Source organism: Strix uralensis, chromosome 7 (assembly GCF_047716275.1).
Source record: "Strix uralensis isolate ZFMK-TIS-50842 chromosome 7, bStrUra1, whole genome shotgun sequence".
NCBI classification, from domain to species: Eukaryota; Metazoa; Chordata; class Aves; order Strigiformes; family Strigidae; genus Strix; species Strix uralensis.
In genome coordinates this window covers 25,446,878-25,469,960 of record NC_133978.1, presented here as the reverse complement: position 1 = coordinate 25,469,960, position 23,083 = coordinate 25,446,878, and the positions used below count along the sequence as shown (strand labels likewise).

General features: G+C 35.7%; 1 protein-coding gene across 3 annotated transcripts in view; it reads right to left on the bottom strand.

Annotated features, from left to right (window-relative positions):
- DNTT (DNA nucleotidylexotransferase) overlaps window positions 1–22,795 on the bottom strand; it is a 127,726-nt gene extending 104,931 nt beyond the window's left edge. For 2 of the 3 annotated variants that reach the window (XM_074875008.1, XM_074875010.1), the window contains exons 1-2: window positions 22,689–22,795; window positions 21,897–21,975 (exon numbers count right to left, since the gene is read on the bottom strand). The gene's annotated coding sequence lies outside the window, so the exon portion shown is untranslated. Of the gene's footprint in view, window positions 1–21,896; window positions 22,015–22,688 lie in introns of those variants that run through there. The other variant, XM_074875009.1, reaches the window with a different exon arrangement.
- Between the last annotated feature and the right edge of the window lie 288 nt (window positions 22,796–23,083).

Sequence of the window (23,083 nt, the reverse complement as noted above, 5' to 3'; positions counted from 1 at the left end):
AGATAGTCTTTTAGTGCCCTGCTTTCAAGTGAACTGCATTGTAAATATTTTATAAAATGTTACTTGCCCATTTTATATAGCTTTCCTGTGAAGAGTGAGGAGTGGTGAAAGGTGCTTTTAATACACTGCTGCAGTATACTAACCTTAAGAGAAAGCATGTCTCAAGCACCATCAATAAGAACTAGAGAAGTGATTGTTTGAATACCTTTTTTAATTTCACATAGGCTTAAAGTTTCACACACTATAGTTTCATAAGGATTAATTTTTCTCAGTTTTTCATTTTAAAGTCTTCTGGTAGTTCAGAATTTTCAATGAACAATTTCATGGAAATTTAAAAATCTTTCTGGTATTTTTTTTTGTCCAGATATTGCTGTGACTTGACTTTTGTTTAAATTCTAGCTTTCTTGGCTGTTAAGCATCCCCTTTGCTGTTGATACCTGTTCTACCATTCTCTCAATGCCTAAAAATAATATGGCAGGTGTTTTTCCTGGTTTTAGTAAAAACTCTGTGGAATGCAATTTTATCTTTAAATGAAGTTATTACATTGAACATTTCTGTATTTGTTGCACTTAAACTTAGCCAATGCACAAACTTGAAGGATGTACATATACCAAAATATAAAATACTTAAGAACCTTTTTTGTGAATTTTTATCTCTCACAAACAAGTACAGGCTTTGTTTAATCTTTTTATTTATTTGTTTTACTTCAGTCTTCTGCTTCCCTTGTCACTATAAGGACTCATGAAAACCTCAAGTTTCTGTCCTTAGTTCCACATTATGTGGAAAGTTTTCATTATTGTTTAGTAGATAATCAGTTGTAAGATACAATTCCATTGGACAAAAGGGTCAGTACCCGGACACCGCTACCTGCATTAGCAAACCTTGTTTGAACATATGTTGCATGAATCTATTTCTTTAGTCCTTATTTTTTTTCCATATACTAATATATAAATTCTTACAAAATAAGCATGGTAAACCAATCTGGCTAGCCTACAAAATAAAGAAACAGAACATCATACTGTTACATTTGATTCCAGTGTTTTGAATAAATGTACTATTATTAAAGATATGGAAATGCTGAAAAGTATATTCTGGAAGTGTTCATGTACATTTAAAAAAATCAATTCTCCCTCATCCCCTTTGGTGTTTATATTCTTTGAACTATTAGACATTTTCAGGGAGAAAATTTGAAGTATACATGCTTGAGGTAGTCACATCAAAGATGATAAACTCCATAAAATACCCAGATGACCAAGAATTTTGAAAAACTGATTAATTGATAGTATGCTTTGAATTTGCTTACTTGGCTGTATCATGGTATTTGGCATGTAAGATAAAGTAAGCTTAGAGAAGACACGAAATCTTGTAGTTGTAGTCATCAAATGTACAACATTTCTGATGTATGTGGTCAGAATAGCTGCTTATTATTTTTTTCTTTTTTTTTCCCCCAAAATTGGAGATGAAAACCTGAATAAGAAGAATGTATTTAGCAACATATCCCATACCAAGAGCTGACAGCTTCTTTAAATGATGTATACACAGCTATTATAGAAAGGGTTTGTTCTTCTAAATCCTTTCTGAGGAAACTAGGGAAGAGTGGTATCAGCACTGAATAATTAAATAGAGCAATAGGGTTCCCCCTTACAGCATGGGGAAAAGTAATTGGTGACAATTCCTGGCAGGAGCTACTTCCTACCCACATCAATATGCCTATATCCCCTGGAAACAATTATTTTTTACTCTTCCTTCAGTCTCTGTTCAGTAACAAGGCTTACAATTGCTCTCTTTTGTTACTCTGCTAATGTTAGCTGCTGCACCTTGTGATTGTTATTGGACTACTCTGATTTTTTGTGCTGGTGCATCAATGGTTTTCTTTATACTGTAGTCTCATGAGAGCCCTGTGAACCTCTCAGCAACAAGCAGAGACATATCTGCATAATCCCATCAATATACACAGTCAGGCAGGTCCTTTTGACAGTTAAGCATCTCATCTCATTGCCAGTATTAAGGACGTTTCTGTTAATTAACAAATACCAAACAACCTTTCAGAGATGAAGAGCTACACAAATGGTGTTGCATAACCTATATTTAAGCAGCTGAAAAGATTACTTCTCTCAACGATGACCAAATAATGTTCCTGTGGACATTTCAGAAACTTCTTATGTAAAAAAACAATGCTAGAAATGTTATACAAAAATTCTTATCCTGTCACCTTCATTCTGCCATAAAGAATCCTTATTTCTTCCCCCACTCCTCTAGTAGGACACTGCTAATATAGCAGCTAAATTGATCGTGTATCTTCTTTTAATTAGTTGTTATGACAGTTACTAAATGGTAGAATTGATGCATCTTTCAGTAACACTGCAAATGCAGTTCTAGACCTACTTACATTACAGAATCTACAAACAGCAGTATGTGTGAGATTTATACCTTCTACACTTACAAATAGTAAAGCATGATGCATTTAATAAATATAGATGTACTTAAGTCAAAATAATGAAAAACAGGAAAAGGCTATTGACATACTTCACCTAAAGCTTTCAACTATACACTCAATTTTCAGTAGTAGAGGAAAGCTTCCTTGGCTTGCAGTTCCCACATCATCAAGCTGAGGAGATAATCAGACCAGGTGATATAAAAGAGAAGAGTAAATTTGAATAAGTACCATAGATAATGTTGTTGCAAAGGGAAGAAAAACTTATGAATAATATTATGCAGTATGTCCCCTTGTCCTCTCAAAAGTTTATGTGAATGACACCAAGATAAGAAAGTTTATCTCACTTTCTGGCTGTTGAGCAAAAGCAACAGTAAGGTGAGTCCTGGCATACAGCATGGTGAGCCCTGGCAGAGCTCTTTCTGCACACTCCACTGAAATAAGCTGTAAAAAAAAAAAGTCAGAACCAGCATCAGAGAAGCTGAAAGAATTGCTGATGAGGATTACACATATCTCTGTGTTATCTCCAGAGAGAAAACAAAACAGATGTTCATCTGAGTGACGTGTGAATTTTGCAGGTGAAGGAAAAATCAGTTAGAAGCTTTTTTATTCTAGAAATTTGAGCTGAAGGAAGCTAGAAAACAGAGTAGAATGGGGCAGAATTCTCACTTTTTTGATTTATTGAGGTTCTGAGTTCAACTAATGTAGAACTAATTACAGCAGAAGTAATCTAGCTGGGTGATTAATTCATAGCAGGAAAGTTTGCTTTATCCAGCTGGATTTTTTTAATACAAACCCACTCTTGATACAGTTTCCACAAAAGGATTCTTTCCATTTCTTACTGACTTCACCTATAATTTGGCAGCTGCCTAGAGTATCACAAAATACTGAAATATTTTTTATTTTGCAGTGTGGATTGATGACTCTACCTTCACTACAATGAAACCTAATTTTTTTCAGCTGCATAAAAATTTACTTCTCAAAGCCACTGGCAATTTCTTTTCCAGCCTATATCAAAATTTGCTCCCTCATTTCATCTTGCAGAAGATTCAATATTACTAAGTCAATTCAGAGTTGCAATAGTCCCTACAAGCTCTGTCCCAGCATAGAGTTGCATACTTCACCATGAACATAAGTTTATCAATCTTTATAAGAAAACCACACTGTCCCTAGATATTTTTGAGAGGACAGCATTTAAAGCCCTCTTTCTGACTCCTTAAATCACAGATGTAAATCTCATGCCATTATTTTATGATGCATATGTGCTTATTAGGAAATTCTGTCACAAGTTTTGACACATCTTTATACCATTCAAAGAGACAGTATTATTCCACCTAATTGAAGTACTTTCCTGTGTTTATTGCTGCAGAGAGGATTCTGTTTTAAGAAATTAAAGCTAATTTTCTGCTATGTGAAAAGTCAGAAAACGTACTATCACATAACTATGAATGGAGATGGCAATTCAATAGTTAAGTGACAAATCAGAAGACCACACCGTACTGAAGAACTTTCTGTCAGAAAGCTTCAACATCTTTCTTCCACTAAGGTTTCCTATATCCTTCTGGTTTTCTATTCCTACACTAAACTAATTATTATCATATATTATGAAGCATGACAGCAGGAAGGATGTAAAGCAGGTAAATCTATTTGTGAATGCTGTTCTGTTACAACAATTTATTCAAGAATTTACTAAAAATACATGCTATTTATAATTTAAAGACATCACTTCGTGATGTTATTAAGGACACAATTCAATATCACAGTTTTCTTTTGCTGTTGGCAGATCATTACGAGGTTTACAATGCACTAGAATTCAAAATGTCAGGAATACAAGCATGCTACACAGACAAATTTAGCCTCTATTTCGTTTAACTGTGCTGAAATATGTGGAATTATGAAGATGTAAAATCAGGCCAAATTAGAGGAGAAAAAGGCCTAAATCTGATACTGTGTTAATGGTTATGAAGAGCAGGTATGAGCAGATGCCAAAGTTATATAGCCATGAACAATTATTTTGACAATATTACTACATATGTATTTTCAAAACCCAACCAGCTCATTTCCAGCTATTCTAGGCTGCTCTTCTACAAGCTTGATTGAAGCACCATAGAAGTGACACCAATCTATCACTTAGCTTTCACTGTCTGAAGCAAATGAGTCAAGTAGGAGGATTTGGAGAAAATCTCCTGTAGATTTTGGTACGTAGGCCAGACCACTGATTACTTACATGAAGCACTGAAGAAAATACTGCTTTTTCTCTCATACAGTCTTACTCACCAGTCTGTGCTGTACAGACTCATTGCATAGAACACCTGAACATTTCAACATAACATGCACAACAATTGCACAATAACCTTCAAAGAACGAGGAAGCCATGGGTATAACAACATACACAGACTACAACTTTGACAGCTGTAAGTGAATGCGTATCAAAATCATGTCAAGAAGAAAAGGTCTGCAGAGGAAGATACTTCAATAGTAGTGAACTACTAAGACTAAAATAACGATATAAGATGGAGTCATGCTTTTAAATGTATGCGAAAGTAGTCCAAGATGTCTCTTATAAGAAAAAGCTTACATAAGCAAAATGGGACACAATATAGAAACTACATACACAGATTTGGCTAAAGAATTATAAGTTGTGTATATAAGTGTCATAATCACTGAACCATGTAGTTAACATTGATAAAATCATATTTTGCTAAGAGTATGGTTTTCTATCTACAGAAAATCTGGTCAGTCAGTCCATTATCTTGCGTAGGCATCTAATAAGGTAAAATATGTGTCATATTGCACAACCTGCAGAGGGAAAATCCATGTATATTTTCATACATTAGTAAATCCAGAAAACTCTATGTCACACATATGTAGGGTGTATCTTTCCCTTTATGCAGACTCAATGGCTTCCTAGTCATTTTAACTCACACAACCTAAATACCAGTGAAGTGTCTATTTGATCCTTTCCTGCACATTGTACAGGTGTTGAAAACTCAAGGGGGGCGAGGGGAGGGATGACTGTGCAGGATTATGTTCAGCTTGGGCAGCTGGAAGAAAAGGTTCAGACCAACTTTGCAACCGCCCTTACTGTTCTGGTTGCATACAGCATTGTGAAAGGAAACCTAACGTAAATATTTCTTAATGAATACCAATAGAGGAAGGTTAAAGGAGCTACCTAAATCAGACTGTGAAAGTGGATGTTTCTGAGAGGGAATAAAGAATTTCACATTTGAGGGAGAGAATATGAGAGGAAATCGTATTTGTCACTTTGCTGCAGTGAGTGGAAAACAATGTCCAGGAGAATGGTTTCTGAGTAGGAAGGAGTTGATGATGGCAAGGATGTAGGCATATATCAAGGGTATACGATACGCTATTAACAAATACCCTAAATAGCTATTCTCTAGTAGACATTGTCAAATAAAAGTTGAAAGGTATAAAAAATATCTTTAGATCATTTGCATTTAATCGTAAATTATGTATGTGTACATATACACTATATATATACACACAAATAATTTCTTATCTCTTTAGTTCCATATAAAATTATTTTGCCAAAGCATTAAAGTTACAGTTCTAATAGTTGGATGTAGTAATTGTTGAAGCAAACATGCTTCAGCATTAGCAAGCATTTATACATATTCCCTTCACTACTCACTGGTCAAAACCAACAGACAACAAAACACAAACCCCACCAGCCTCTGTGGTGAGACACAAAGCCATAGCACACACTCCCTGCCACTCAACAAATGGCCACAGGATCACTTCCTGCCACCTCCACAGCTGCGCTACCCACAAGCATGCAACAGCACAAACACCAGTGTAAACAAACAGCAGTACAACCTAAAAGGGCGAACATGAGGGCCAGAAACTGAGGATAACTGTTTGTTTTAAAGGACCATGCAGGAAAAAAAATGTAACTGACAGTACTTCTTCAGTCATACTCAGTCCTATTGTATGTGTTTGGATTCATAACATGTTCTCAAGACTATTTTACATTGCTTGGCACAGCAATTTAGTAGATTCATTGAGTCAAAATTATCAGGAAAATAATGGAGCATTAAACTCACAAAATTAAACTACTTTAAATATGTAGTACATATAACAAATGGAGGTACAATTTGTTACCACCTTGTCACTCACAACCCAATACTATACATTTGACATAAAAAACTTACAACTCAGCCTCTCTGTAAAATATCTGAGCCAAAAGAAGTTGACTGCTGCACCTGACTCTCTAAACCACCAAGGAAAACTTGAAAAACCTTGCTCTTACAAAGCTTGAGCAATCTGAGGTTAGAAGAATCAGCTGAGAAGGCACTTAATTAATATGATGGTAGAGCCAGTTGCTTTATGACTGACTTTTTAGAAAAGGCTATACAGCCTCCTCAATCATCTTCAGAGCAAGCAAGAAAGATTTTAGCAATATATTAAACCAGTGATTGCTCAGGTTTTCTTTTCTTGTTAAATTTGAGAATATTTTCTCATTACAGCAAAGATTGAAGGTCTGTCCTGTTGCTTTCTTTCCTGAGAAGCCACATTTTACAGGCATCCATTTAAATAGACACATTAAAAACACTCAACCTTGTTAAGATTGCTTCGGTACTATAAATAAACTGGATACACCTGAACAGTTATATATCACTTTTCACACTAATTCGTGCTGAATATGCCTGAAAAGTAGTCAATACTCTCCCCATTCCTCACATTTCAGAATAGGCACATATGTAAATTCGAGTGGCATACTCAGCACTCTTCAGGCTTTTTATTTTCACAAGTGACTAGAAGTTCCAAACTCGTTCACCTTCCATTTAGATCACTGCTTTTCAAACTTTTTCAGCTGTGAGAACACGTAACAGTTTTTCAGTGCAGTGCTAGGACTCAAATACAGCAAGCTTAAGCCCTACACATTTAAGAATGCCTGTGTTGCAAATTATTAAGCAGCAATCTTGTCACCCCCAGATATAAGTATCTGGCCCCACAATCTTTTGAGATACTGTCTTAACTCTGTAGCTGAAAGGTAAACCAAAGCCCATCTATATACAAACCCTGAACTGAGGAACAGCTTTTATTCCCACTCTAAATACAGGGGAATGACCAAAGCAGTGTCAACCAGAAATTAAGGGCAATGGTTTCTGCAGGATCTGATAAGGTAAGGTTAGGGCTGCACTTAGGCCAAATTTAGTGCTCTTCACATAATTTTACCTCCCAGGCCATGATATTTTGGATAATAAATATTGCTTTGCCATGTTAATAGATTAGGGTGATGTTTTGGATAAAGGTTACGACTATAGCTGAAAGACACAAGAGGAAATAAAAAGGGGTTGATGCAGGTTCAGAATATATATTAGGGTTTAAGTTTGGTCTGTACTTACCCAGAAGAAGTATTCAATATGGCTACAAACAAAGGTAGTAAGGATAACCTTGGACTTAGGGTAGCTAAGATAAGAAACCCTGATTTTGGGATAAGGGCTAGGGTCCAGAACAAGGTCAGATAACATATACTTAGGTATCAGTATCAAAGGGGCCACCAGACTAGATTTAGTCTGAGACAGCAGCCTCCATTTATTATGGGTGATGCAATATATCAACAACCAGGTTAGGATAATTATTAGGTTTGGGGAAAATAGAGCTCATTTGCCAGAGTTTTAGACTAAGTTTAGAAATAAGAAAATTGATTGAGCACTGATGCGAGCAAGGGTCTGAAACCTGTGCTTGGGTTTTGGCTAAAAGGAATAATTTTTCAACATTAGTTAATAGGTTAAATCTTTAGAGTTCAGTAGAGTTAAGAGTTGAATTCAATACAATCCCAAGGCCTATGTCTAAAAACACTATGGGGCTAGCAATTCTGGGCATATGGACAATATTAGGGTAGCAGGGCTCAGAATTGCTGGGATTATTTAGCTATATTACCAAATGGGTTTATGGCTAATTAATTCCTGTGAAAATAAAGAAACTTTCCTGTTTGTATAAGTGCGTTAGGTGTGGGGAGGTAACAGCTGTGTTTGGGCTAACAGTGTCTGACAGACTGGAGTCAGACCTGACTCAGAAGCAGCCACCTGGCTTGGTTTTGTGGTCATACAAGCAATAATTTCCCTCTGCAGAACTCTCAGTTGAACTTTTGCATCTCTTCTCTATTTAATCTCATTCTAACACTTTTCTTCATCCTGTAAAATGACCCTATTAGGCTCCAAATTAAATATAGTTCTTGGGCAAATTAGTGCATTCATGTTGGCAAGTGCTTTATACCTAATGCAGAGGACCATACATGGTGTAGAAATGTGAGCAGGTAAAGAAAATGTTTTCAGTTCATTTACTGAACAATTGTTGAAAGAAATATTTGATTGGAAAAGCCAGCATGTTTTCCATGAAATGAAACCAAACTGTTTCTCTGCGATTTAAAGTGTTCATTCAACCAAAAATGAAACTCCTTGTATCAATTATCCAAAAATATCCACATTCACTTTAGGTTGAACAATGTGGGTTTTTTGATGTGAAGCCAGGCAACTTAAAGCAAATTCAGAATACTTGTTTTCCTAATACATTATTTTCTTTTTAAATCTAGGGTTATTTTTATTTTAAAATATAATTTTTAAATGACCAGTAAAAAAAAAAAAAAAATCACAAATCTTTAAACAAAGCATTTAATCTATTACCAGTTTTTTCCTCTCCTGGAACTTTTTTTCCAGATTTTTCTGTAACACAGCACTGGTTGCTCTGCTCAAGATGGTATTATTATGTAGTTAGAATTCACTGAAAAGAAATGCCTCCATTCTCCAAAAGGTGATTAAAAGACGAGTCAACATAGAAGTCCCTGTCTTAATTAAATATCTCAGAGGTAATGCTGCTGAATTTAGCAGAACACTAGCACTGTTGGAGAAACACCAGTTAGGTGCAATGCCAATAAGGACATGATCCCACTGCTTTATTTCACCTCATTCTGCTGGTGACATTAACTGGTTTAGCTAGATTTTGTAAACACAAAGTCCTAAATGGGCATAAGCAATAGGAACCTCAGGAGAAGCAGTTCTATATATTATATGTTGGATCTCCTGATTTTCGTAACAGCGCTGAACAGTGTTTGGGGTGGGGGTTGTTTGTGGCTTGGTTTCTTTTAAATATATGCTATTGTTTAAAGAATTTGCAGCCATTTCTTTAACTATGGCCTTGATTTTTAATAGTCATATCGTGGCATATCAAGACTAGCATAATGGGATATACTTAAGACTTGGATGTATTTGGACTGATATGGTGTAATATGTAGCTATCTTGATAAATTCAAGATCTCACAAGAAATACATGGCACGTGATCCATTCACCTTCATCAATTTCTGTGCAGCAGGATTGCGGCAAATTTTCAAACACTGGAAACTTTTTATCAAAGCTGGATATTTTTATGAACTATATACTTCAGTTCAATCACAGTCATAGGATATAAAGCAAGAATTTGTTTACATAAATCATAATTTCTGTTATGCAAAAGGTCACACTCTATAATGACTGTTAGTCACTTACAACCATAACACCTATGAGTTTATGAATCTCTATTTGAAGTCTTCATGAAAAAGAAGACTAAGATGAGTACTGTGATTTCTACACTGAGGAGTTTCCATTTTCATTCCTGGTTTAAGGCCAGCTTCTGCATTATTTCTGCTTCAGCTAGCGTAACTAACTCAAATAGATGGCAAAAGAACTTGTGTTTCAATAAGGGATTTTCATTTAAGATTTTCAGAAGTCTAAATAAGCAAGGAAGAGTTCAGTAAGAGCTAGGGAAGAGTAGTGCCCTTTACTCTGGAACTGGTGCAGAAAAATCATGATTGGTACCTGCATATTGGTGTGTACACATGGGCATGCACATTTCATTTTATGAATGAAAAAAAATTTTGTCTGTATTGGGTAAGTCAAATGCTCAAAAGATGAAAACACTTATGATTCAGTTGGTACTACTTTCTTGGAGACAGCAGTCCTATATTGCCAAAGTTTCAGGACAGCAACTTTTTCCTGAGGGATTCATAGATTGAAGGTGTACGCTAATCTGGGGCACATTTTCTTTCTATCCAACTATTTATTAATATACTATCCAGGCAAGAATATTATAACATAATATCTTACATAATGGCTGAACACATTGCATGCTTTTTTAAGACGTGACAATTAAATTCCAGTGTGATTACTTGTATGACCCTTATGTGCGTCCCAGAAATGCTGGTACTATCCATATAAATTTAATTTCATTCTTCATGGGATTTGTCCTAGATGTAAATTCTTCTGGAACTCACCTCATACTTTTTAATTGAAGCGTGTAAGCCAAGTCATTCTGTCCATAAACCAGAAATAAATCAAGCAAGAGATTTTTTTTTTTTTAAGCCATATTCCAGTGTTACAACTAGCAATATTTTATCCACCAAATGTTTGAACATTAAACTGAAATGAAGGAAGAATTGTTCAGTGAATGATTTGGATCAATTACTTCAACAGAAAAGAATGATGTGCCTACACGAGGACAATTCTGTGCTAAGAATGGCTCAGCTAAGTTCCCATATTTTTGTGATCACTGGTTTTGGTGGGAAAGGGAAGGAATGTCAAATACTTGAATAGTTCACCTGAGAAAGGAATGTGAACTACTGCCCCTGACTGAGAACACACTTCCTGTTTCCTTAAACACAAACTCGCTGGCAAGAAAAAGTAATCCTTTCAAAAAATGCAACAATTGTCTTTGGCTCATTGTTAAGACAGAAATTTCTTTCAACGTTTTGGCTATTTTCAGAGCTGGTTTGATGGAGACTAAGGTATCATTTCCAATATACTGTTGACACACTTCTTTGAACTTGACCTACCGAAGCATGAAAGTGTACATGGAATGTCTGTGTTCGATATCACTTATTCCCAATTCTCTAACTCAGAAATCACTGTTTAATCAATCCAAAAGCAGAGAGAAAATCCATTAGGCTTACAATCAATGACTGTATATCATCTTCAAATAAAGCCTTCATTTAAGGCCTCATTTCAAACTAAACAAACATTAAGTCCTGAAACAATATCATCAGCAAACATCTATTCACCAGAAAGTGTATCAAAGCCAGAATTTAGCATATCATAATATTGTTTCTATTTACAAGGTGATGTATATACATTGGGAATATCAGCCCTGGCAGACAAATGAGAACGTGAAACTGAGCACTTTAATACCTCTCTCCCTTTCATATGCTGGTCACAATAAAGAGCAGATTTTGAAAATATCTTCTAAAGTAACCACTAGAGAGATTGTTGCACACCTGTACAGAGCAAAGCTCTCACGTGGTATTTGTTGTATTTCCACTGCTGACAAATAGGGGAATGTTAAGATTTCTGTTTAACTTTGGTAATTATTATTTGTTAAATTGTGTGAATAGCATTTAAGAACGTGAAGATTTCTAAATAAAAGGCAAAATATAACATTTTATTTCAAAAGTGTGACATTACTCAACTATTGTCTTCCACATAGAATTTGCCAGGGTAAACTAATAATCAACTATCATGTTAAGTTCACTTGATACCAAGTGTCAGTTAGTAATAAAAAATACAATCCTATATCTTGTCATTAATCTGCACTTTTTTTTTATCCACAGCTCTCAAAACAAGCCAATGAGCACAGCTGCAAATGTCTTCTGCATGCATGTATAGTGTGGGCTAGATTCCTATCTGTTACAGCAGTAACAATAAAAGGTCTCTTAGTAAACATCAACATAAAAGAAGTGCATCATCTATGGTAAAATTACAGATAGAACCTGTGTTTAGTGCATAAATATGGGAAAGAAAATGAAACAGTGATTTTGTATGTGTAAATATTTCCAATTTTACATTTAACAAATTAACCATCCCACCAAATAAATGAGGAAACTATCACACTCCTTTCCAAGTGACCAAAAAACACCACTCCATTTTTGAAAACTTATTATAGTGGTTCTGGTTCAGTAAGGCATTTACTATTTGATTTTATATATACATGGGGTGACTTAATTTTGATTCTAAAGATCTGAAGTCTTCTTTTAGGAAATTTATTTTCATTATCAACAAGACTTGAAGAGATTACCTGTGTTCAGCTGTCTTGCATTAAAGCTGCTGCTTTCAGTCTCTATTCCCGAGTTCTAACGATTCAACGTAGTAGTTAAGTACTCCCCCTTACGGCCTGTTCCAACATGGCATTATAATGCTTTATATTCCTCTTGATTAAATGCTTGCATCTTATATATGCACTGTATATAGATATCATCTTCAAATCAAGCAGTCTATAGCAAAATACTCATTCCATAATGTACGGAATGGATTTACAACTTCATTGTGCTACTCTTAGAAGAAAGCTTTAATAGTTAGAGATTATATAAGATCGGCTGCACTAGATTAAAAGCTGTTCAACATAAAATGCCTTTCATCATTCAAATAGTCTTCTGCTGTTCCTATTTTCGCCCTAGTGCCGACTGAAAACATACAGGGTATCTCACCTGCTAAGCAACTGTAATATTTTATTCCTCAGTACAGTTTATACTACATTCCCTGCTACATTACATACATTCCCTGCTACATTACATACATTCCCTGCTACATTACATACATTCCCTGCTACATTACATACATTCCCTGCTACATTATGTCCTCATCATGTTTCAGGAGGGAGGAGGGGGGAAAAAAAAAAATGTATGTTGATATCCTTATCTGAAATATTATTCAAAACAGCGAAATTCACAGCTACCATCAATCCCTTTCACTACTTTTTAGCTCCAACTCATCTTCTCAAAATGTACTGAAAACCATTAACAATGATGTTATTTCACCGCCTTTGTGCTGTGCCAGTCCAGAAAAGTGCTCTGCTCTCTTGCAAAGTCCTCAGAATTCAGTTAGTAACTTCAAAGAAAGGCAAGTGTTAACTTGTCCCAGAAGATCCTGTAACATTAAGCAAAGCACACTAAGGATTAAGATCCTCTCTAGAAATAAACAACACTTCATTTGTTTCAAGTTCTTCTCCCTGAACTTTAACTGAATAGTTCTGGGGTCATTTTGATAATACAGTTTGCTAGAAGGCATCTTTTTCAGATAGTGCTTTTAACCTTACTTACTCAGTTTATAAAAAATGAGTGAGTTTATCTGTGATGGATTTGCAATTTAGATCTCTAAACAAAAATAATCAGATTAACAATTTTTTGCAGCATATTTGGTGAGAGTGAATGTAAAAAAAGAGATTTAGAACATTTATTAGAACACTCAAAGTGAACGAACAGCCCAACAGATACAATCCACTGGGGAATTAGGCAAAAACCTACTAAAATCCCCTCACCAAAAACTAAGCCTCAATACCGACATTCGCATATAACATCTGATAAATAGTTCCCAGTACTATTTTAATCTCCTCTGGGAGCATAAGAGAGAATCTAAAGAGCCATTCTCTACAAGCGCATTAAAGGATGCTCAAGAATCAAACAGTGGAAGGTCAGCTCTGCTCACTTGGTTTTGCTCTCCAAGTTTCCAGAGTCGTACCCACAAAACAAATTATTAGGTAAAAGTTTTACAACTAGGTCTTAAAGAAGGTGGTTACCTTCTGAAGCAGGGAAGGCTATTCCTATCAACTCTTCTCCTGAATTCTTCTATTGCTATGAAGCTATCAAATACCAGTGAGAAATTTTATATGAAATGCTACATTTCAACTTTGCTCTTTCTGAGATTGACTATTTGGACAGACTACTTTTGCAGAATGGATGCTCCAGAATTCTTCTACATGAAGGTGCACAGAAATACTTTTAAGAGTTTCTAAAACTGGAGTTAATAGTAGAAACTAAATGTAAAAGTATTTTCTCACTAGTTATAAGTAGTACAGGCAAGGATGTTTGCGTTAGAGAATTAAATGCCATAAATACAAAAGCTCTGTCTTTCACACAGGGTGAGCAAACACAGAAGGCAGCTTTTCTAGAATAGAATCACCTTATTGTTGAGATGTATCCCATCTTTCAAGAGGGGGACAACCCCCCACTCCCACAGGCAGTTTGCAATCTGAAGGCAGACAAATTGACAGAAACTCAAAAAAAATAGGGAAGCAGAAAGGCAATCCTTATGAATATATTGCCTCACATCAAACAGATGAATCTCTTTTTTCAGCCATCTCTCTATCAGTAGCAGGGTGGAAGCCAGTCTTTCAGAGAGCCAGCCAAAGTTGGCCACCACATGTGTTCTAGAATGGTGCTTACCCTCTCAGAGATTCATAACCACACTTGTGCAGGAGTGATGTGTTTCAGCCTACTTCTGTTTCAGAGAGCTTCTTGACAACCAAGTATCTGTGCTCTCAAGTTTCCTGGGATACAGATAAGAAATTTGAAGGAGACTAATCCAAGAAATCCCCCACAGAAATATTGCATTCTTTCTGGCCTTGCTCTCCTGCTGTTCTGCTTTTTCAAAGAGTGTTGACTCACAGGGTGTTGCATGCTGTGAGAGAGACAGCAAGAGGTAAGAGAGCTGACTGCAATTCATCTATTGTGAGAATGAGAAGGAAAATTTAAAAAGTATTTATGGTATCATGAACTTCCTGAGTTCAGTCTATCCAGAACAGAACCTCTACTGACTCCTCCTCTATGCAAAGTAGTTTTCAGCACTTAAATCTTCCAAAAGCTCATTGGTTGGACCTGCATTTATTTATCAAGTCTTGCTAGATAAACTTATGGGGAAAAAAAGTAAGATCCTCACTAAGGAAAGAATTTAATTAGTACGTGATTGTGTGGCTTTCCAGATGCAATCTCAAAACTACTTGGTAGTTATTGTCCCTTACATGTTATTGAGCTTTCTTTAAAACCAGAAACAAAAACATGACTCTAGAAGCTGATATAAGTACTTTGCACACAGTCAGTGTGGTTGGGTAAGCAACATTGCTGGCATCATCTCAGTGATGTGATAGGGACACTGGATCAGAATGTCTCCAGCACACACTGTGATAGAGTGCTAACTCTAAATGATAAAAATCATTTCAGTACCTGTAAATCAAACTAAACTAAGGTCAGCCACCCAAGTCAACAGGAAAGAGGAAAGATAAACTACAGTTAAGAGCAATTTTATAATTACATTAAGTAATCTGTAATCAGTTATAAGCTATGGGCCATTCCATTTCATTTTGCTGATACAGGTATATCAGGGCCAGTGTACACACTCGTATCTTTTGCACTCTCGTGTGCCAGTCACATATACGCACATTAAGTGCTTTGGTTATGAACTGGGGCACAGCTGATCAAGAGGTGAGAATTACCAGAGAATTCAACTGTCTGCTGTAGTCTGCCAATAATGGAAAGATGCAAAATTGAAAACAGAAATAATAGATCATGTTCCTGACAGTGGAAAAGATGTGGCAAATGAGGCATGGGATGTTATACAGAACGTGTAAGTTGCAGAGGACTAAAGTCATCACTGCATCATCCAATTTGTAACTTCTGACCTCAGAGGATAATCACACCATAGTCAAATCTCACTGTTCTGAAGGTCAGTGGTAAGGTTTTTATCAGTCTGACATTTAGTTGACAATTTATTTTTTTTATGTTTAAGTTCTCGTTTCATTTCTTTTTAGTAACAAAGGAACGACATGAAGGTTATTCATAAACAACTCCCACTGACTTTTCATGAAATACTTGAATCAAAATAGACTTCAATTAATCAGGAATGTGTGTAACATTATCGAGGTTTCATTCACATCATACATCCAATCAACTTTTGAAAACAGGCATGGAATTCTAAGATAGGGATGCTTTTGAGGTGTGTTCAAAAGAAAGCATGTGAAAAAAAATGCACCAGAGTGCAAAACTTTAAGCATTCATTTCTTTTCTTTCTCACTTCATATGGTTTATGGTTCACTTCTCTAGAAGTGGTTAACTTTCACTAGTTCCAGAGAAGAGAACATTTCTAGAGAAGCGAAGCATTCATCACTGAAAGAAAATAGCTTCTATTTCCACTACTGTTCAGTTTATTGTCTTGCAAAGCCCACTAATGCAGTGTATGGGAAATCAAAAGCAAGGGAAAGTCTGACTAAGACCATAATTGAGATACTCAGTATCCATCTGAATAGTATCTCATCCTCCTTTACATTATCTGATAAAACAGCAGTGTTCTTAAATACATCAACATTGCATAATCAATTATACTGGACACTGAAGAAGTCATTTTGCCACAAAAAGTCTTGTAAATGAAGCTTAGCCTGTGTGTTTATTTCCCACATTGCTTTAAAGTATATTCATCATTTGAGATATATCATTCCCATGACAATGGGATCACAAGGAATCATGGTATAACTGTTAGACCAGGCAGACAATGTCATCAGTGTCAAACTGGCAAATATATCATTTAACTAGAGATCAAGAGAGAAAATCTGAAGGTCAGAAATACAATATTTATAATACTTCCAGAGGATGGATGCATACTGAACACCTCATATCTAGATGCTTAAAAAGCTTATCAGAGGAATGTTTACAACATACAAGAGCAGTTGTTAATGGAGTTTTCTCCACTGAGTTGCAATATGCATGGATACTGAGCCCAGCATTCCCTAGTATATTCTCTAGAAACAGCAAAAATCTTGAGATATACTTTAATGGTACTGTTTGCAATGCAAGACACATACAAACAGCAGTCAGCTACTACCCTCATATCCACTAATTCCAACCAGTACCACAAAACCTTTGGCACATCCCGTGTCATTATTTACCCTCTACCTCATTACATTTAGAAGCCCCAGCATTTTTCCAATAAGCAACATATTTCTTTGGAAATAAACTAACATGATTAGCATGGTTTCTGCCTTTGGAAGAGAGAAAAATAAACTAAAAAAACTCTGTATTGTCATCAATTCATACTGGAACAGGTGACTTTGGCACTGTGCAAAGAAGATGCTTGTAAGATTCACAGATTTCCTTGAGCATCTCTATGACAGTTGAACTGGAGATGTTAAAGCTATGGAAAAAAGGTTGACAAAGGCAAAAGCTAGTTCACAAGAAAAATGGAAAGAGAATGGACATAACCATACTAAATTCTGACTGTATTCAGCATAAAAGACTCCTCCAGATTTGGTGTGGGGAAGACTCTGTCACTGAATGTTTGTTCCTTCCATACCTTCCTTGTTATCATAAGATCTTTTTACCTAGATCTGATTTCACTTAATAATATGTGATAGAGAGGTTTGATGATATTACGATTACCTAAATGATAAAACTAAACTAATAAAAATGAGGTAGAATAAAAGATCATAAAATTGAATTTGTGTGACTCAAATAAGAAAAATTTTAAAATACTTTGTCATTTTTTTCTTGATAGCTCTTTAATTTAAAATTTATTACCATAAACATAATATATGCTGAAATATCTTTTTGAGTTCTCCCCAAATACTGCAGTCAGAATCAAAAAATAACCCAAACCAAACCTATAGATCTCTCAGCTTTTAAGGTCTGTCTTATTTATTGAGATTTTATCATATTCTCTCTCTGTTGACTGTCAAATAAACTCTGCTCATAAAATTTTATCTATGTCAGCAGGCTAAGGACAAAAAACATGCAAAAGTTCTGTTTATGAGTCCAAAACCCTTGAGAAACATTCACTATTCACATAGCTTGTCTCCCCACTACCTCTTTTCTCATTTTAACTTTTTGTACCCTTCCACTTCTACACCCCACCCCTTTCCAATCTCTTCAGTTTCTCTATCCATCTTCTAGGTCCTTCTTCACCTTTTAAATTCCTCCTTTCTTCTGTCTGTATTTAACAAGATCAGAGTTTGTTTTTCCAACTTCATTTTCAGGGCTCTGTTGACTAGAAGTAGGGAGGTCTGCTTATTTTTGGTCCAAACAACATCTGGATGCTGGCCAGCTGACACATATGCTCCACCCAATTCCTCTTATCCATAAGAGTGAGTAACACGCTTCCTTGAACTCTTTGAGCTCCACAAAACCATCACTTTTTGCTTCCTTCCTTCCATATGCTCTCTTTATGACAATAAGCCATAAACACCTTGTTCAAAGTCTGTATCTCAGATTCTGCTCCCAGATCTTCCCTCCTTCATATGACAGTTGACCGCAGTTTCCCTCAGACCTTCTGCTATCATACAGAAAGGTTCTCGATTTTGCAGTGTCCTTTTCCCCCATCCAGTTATTCCCCCCATCCAGTTTTATCTCAATACTTCTAAGTAAATAGAACTAAAACTATGACTTACGTGAATTCACCTGGTATGTGTTTTTGAGTGAAGCCTGCATGCCAGTAGCACAGAAACACTGTACCATAACTACAATGCTATAATACTTTGCTATACTACTATCCTATATAGTATATATGCACTATATATACACTATATACTATGTATACACTATAATACTGATGATACTGTACACCAGTGCTGCACTATTTTAATGCTTCTCTCTAAGTTCCCCAGCTCAGGAAGAGCATGGGTGAAATGCCACCCTTCTTCTCTGAACCTGTATGTTAAGCAGGAAGAAATACTACTTCAAAACAGAAACAATTCTGTTTTCCATGACATACCTTACATTTCCTGTTAACAATGCATCCTAACAACAAATACTTCAGTTACAACTCCAAAGTCTGTTGTGACTGAAGTTCTCCTGGTTCAAGCAACTATCAATTCAGTGAACTCAAGTAATACTGGTTCACTGTGGAAATCAACATAAGTGCTGCTTGATCGCTGAATGTACTGAAATATCAAAGGCTGTTCCAAAGGTTACAAGGGCTGTAAGAAGTACCATGGAAGTACAGGGCAAGTAGGGAATGGAGATATACCTCTGTGCCTATACCTCAAAGAAATGAGTGGAATCCATACCACTTGAAATAAATGCACATCTTTGTGTTTTTATTTAAATCTAGCCCTTTTTTGGAAGTTATACTGAGGCAGATTTGTTAGAAGGAACATTTGGAATTTTCTTTAACTACAGTTAGCTGGAGCTGGCCAAGTTCATTGAAATGACAGAGAACTCTGGACCTGGGAAGAAAACACAGAAAAACAACCCACAAACCACCACTCTGATTCTTATACTAACTTCATAGCAGTCTTCAACACCTACAGGGTCAACTTTTGTTTGAGATCCCCCACTGTAATATACCATGAAATGATTCATTAACATGCACACTAGTAGTTGAAGTATTAATTTGACATTTTTCCATTTATCTCATATCAAGAGTCATGGGCATGGTGCAAGACCTTCTACACATATCAATGTACAAGCATCAAAGAAATCAATAGTGTTTAACTAAGAATTCATTATACACTAACAAAATCCATCAAAAGAACATAAACAAAATAATTTAAAATAAGCACCAGCTGCAGCCTTTCAAATTCAAGCTGCCTAGGAATGGTATTTAAATGATAAGGCAAGACACTGAAATAATATTTCTTTTCTTTTTTGAAATTTACTTACTAGCTTTTAATGGATATAAATGTTGCCAGACAGAAATCTGTTCATACACATTTTCCTATATTTTATCAGAATAGTCAACACAGATTAATTTCAAAAGAGAGGTTCTATAAAGAAACAATATACAATGTAAGTGCAAACTATACAAGCCAGCACACAAATCTAGAGGAACAGACAGCAAGCTCTGCCAAGGTGTTCAAAAGAATAAAAACAAAAAAAGTGGCTGAGTTAAACTGCAAATACTGAGTACTTGCAAAGGATATCACAACAACCAAGCACTATGGCATCAATTCCAGACTTCAAAAAAAGAGAATTACTAATGAACAATGTCATTTTTGTAGCAGGTTGGGTTCTTATTACTGTTATATTTTATTGTACTAGTTAAAAACATGAATTTTTTAAAAGATAAAGAAAACTAGGTGCAAAATTCAGGTTACAAACAAATACCTATGAGAATAAGTACATTTTCAATGCATGGTTAGATGTGGGAAAATCTCTCTAGAATAACAGTTCAATCTGTTGCTTGATTCAAAGAGAAGGTTAAAGTAACAATCAAAAGCCATATAAAAAGATTTTTAGAAGGCCAAGCGATAACACAAAGAGCAACTGTCCTTAAGACAATGGGTGTATCCATGTATCCGGTCTCTGTGATGTGTCAAGCAACAAAAAATCCAGCATTTGGCAATAATTAAAATTCAGCTGAAATGACATGCCCCAGGAATGGGTTAAGAACAAATGAAAAAAGAAAGAGGGTGTATTTATGCAGCAAACTGGATATAGTGGAAGTGATTTAAAGGTGACAGGTTTCAAATCAGTGTACAACAACAGTCTCCTTGGTATAGCAATGGTCTTAACCATTCTTAGCAAGGTTTTTTGGGTCTGGGGTTTGGGTTTTGTGGGTTTCATTGTCATCCATTTGAGGCTTCTTTGGGTCTGGGTCTTTTGCCATCGTAAGAAGGAAATGCATTTTAGAGTTACTGTTTAGGGCTACACATCAGAGACTTCAATTAAGTAATGCAAATAGATGGTTTTCATTCTTTACCATAAACAGTTAATTATTTTTCAGTAACATAGTCTAGATGCCAGAATCCTCCAATAAATTTTATGTTGACTTGTGAGATAAGTGCTCAAAGAAGTTCCATGGATTATTGCTCTGTATTACAACTTAAAACAAACTGCACAAAAACAATGACTACAACATGCAGTTCGTGGAACTGGAAAGATACTGTTTACTGCAAAAAAACCCCCACCAAAACCAGAACAGATATCTACAAACCTCACACGTTCATTTTACAACATGATAGCTTTCATAACATTTGGGCAATCATTGACATATTAAGGCTTCCTATGGTTTCCCCTGCTACAGTACTAAATCCTCTCATAGAAACAAGCATGGAGGAAAACACCAGGACAGAAAATAAGGACATCTGCAAAGATCCATGAAGCATTTAGGCAGGCAGAGTTCCCTTTGGCCTCTGAAAAACTCCCTAATTGACTTATCCGAATCATAAAAAATAATCTACTTCAGTCACAAAGGGAACCCAAGACTCTTGAACTCCATTTTCATGCCTCATATAATTGGCTGGCATAGTAGGGGAAAAAAAAAATGCAACTACAACTCAAAAAACAATAGTACATGTTGCCATTGTTGGAGCATATGTTGTCATATGGAAACAATTACAACTCTTAATCCCCACTTCTGCAAAACCAGGAAATTGTTGAGTCTGCCACATTCAGAGTTACAATCAAGCTCTGAGATAGGTCACACCATCACAAAGGTTGTTATGAATTTGGTGTTATAGTTTCACTATTGTAAGAACAGATGTCAATTTTAAGCACTACAACATTGCTGTATAAAAAGAAGTAATTTTGAATACCTTCTTGTTGCATGATTTTTAGAATTTCATCAAGAAATTCCAAAAAACAAATGTTGAAAACCAAAAAGCAATTTAATGATGAAGGCACATGCCAGAATGAAGTTAAGCTAAATTGTCCTAAGTACACAATTACTTTCCGCAGAAACATTTTTGTGAGAAACTCCTTCCCTTAGTACTTACCCATGGCACTGCTGGAAAAGCCGGTGACAATTCCTTCACTCACAGGTTCATCCAAAGTCCACTCAAGTCAGTGTGGTTCCTGAAATATTAGTAAGAGAAAAACAGGAGGGAATTACAGACCCACCTTAGCTGAAAAAAATAGAATAAATAACAACTATGAGAGAAAACTGAAGTATTTAATTACTTTTCACAGAAAAGATTGTGAACAGATGTTTAATTTTGATAGTAGCCACAGCAGGATTAGAATATTTATTACCAATATTAAGGTGGATTAGAAATTTAAATAAGAATGGCATAATGAAATTCTCAACACAGATTATGTAAAAAACTATGCAAAGCATTATCCTTGAACTCTGAGTGCTATGAATTCAGCATATAATGTAGATCAGTAAAAGGATAGTAGCTAAAGAAGGGAAAACATCCATCCTTTAAGATGGGGCAGGGGGGAAGGAGGACAACAAAATACAGAACAGTCAGTCCAACTTCAATTCTTGCAAAGATACTAAAGCAAATGTTGGGCCTCAATATACTTATTATTTCAAGTAGGCACCCATAGGAGTTTGTTCTGGCCTTAATTGTATTCAGTATTTTGTTAATAACATGGATGTTGAATAACAAGCGCACTTCTAAAGTACATCGGGATGTTGCTGAGACAGCAGCAGTCACCACAAGATAAATAATAGTATATTGGGACCAGTTTGGCCACCCTATTTTTCAGTTAAGATGAAGCCAAATTGAAGACTGTGCTGAGAATGAAAAGACAAAACAAGAGTTTGCTAAATAACTACTTACGAACAAACTGGGTTTGCTTCTTCAGGAAAGAGATGTCCAGGTCCAGCCCATCTGGGCAAACAGGCACTTTCTCTTGCACCCTCCAGCAGTATAACACAGAATTTATTATTATTATTTTATTTATTATTATTCTGCTGTGCCACCCAAGGACATGGTGAACTTGATGCTTACCCAAGAACTCAGTTAGAAAAACAGGTTACCAAACCGATTTCCAAAACTGAGCCAATTTGCCCTAGTTGTATTTGATCCTGCTTCTCTGCAGAAGCCCTGCCTAGATCTTCTGAGATCTCTCCCAGACCCTATGATTTCTGTTGATTCTGGTTTTATTTTTATTTTCTGTTAAACAAAAAAAAAAGGACAAAACCAATTAGCAAAATTTTATCAAACTTCCAGAC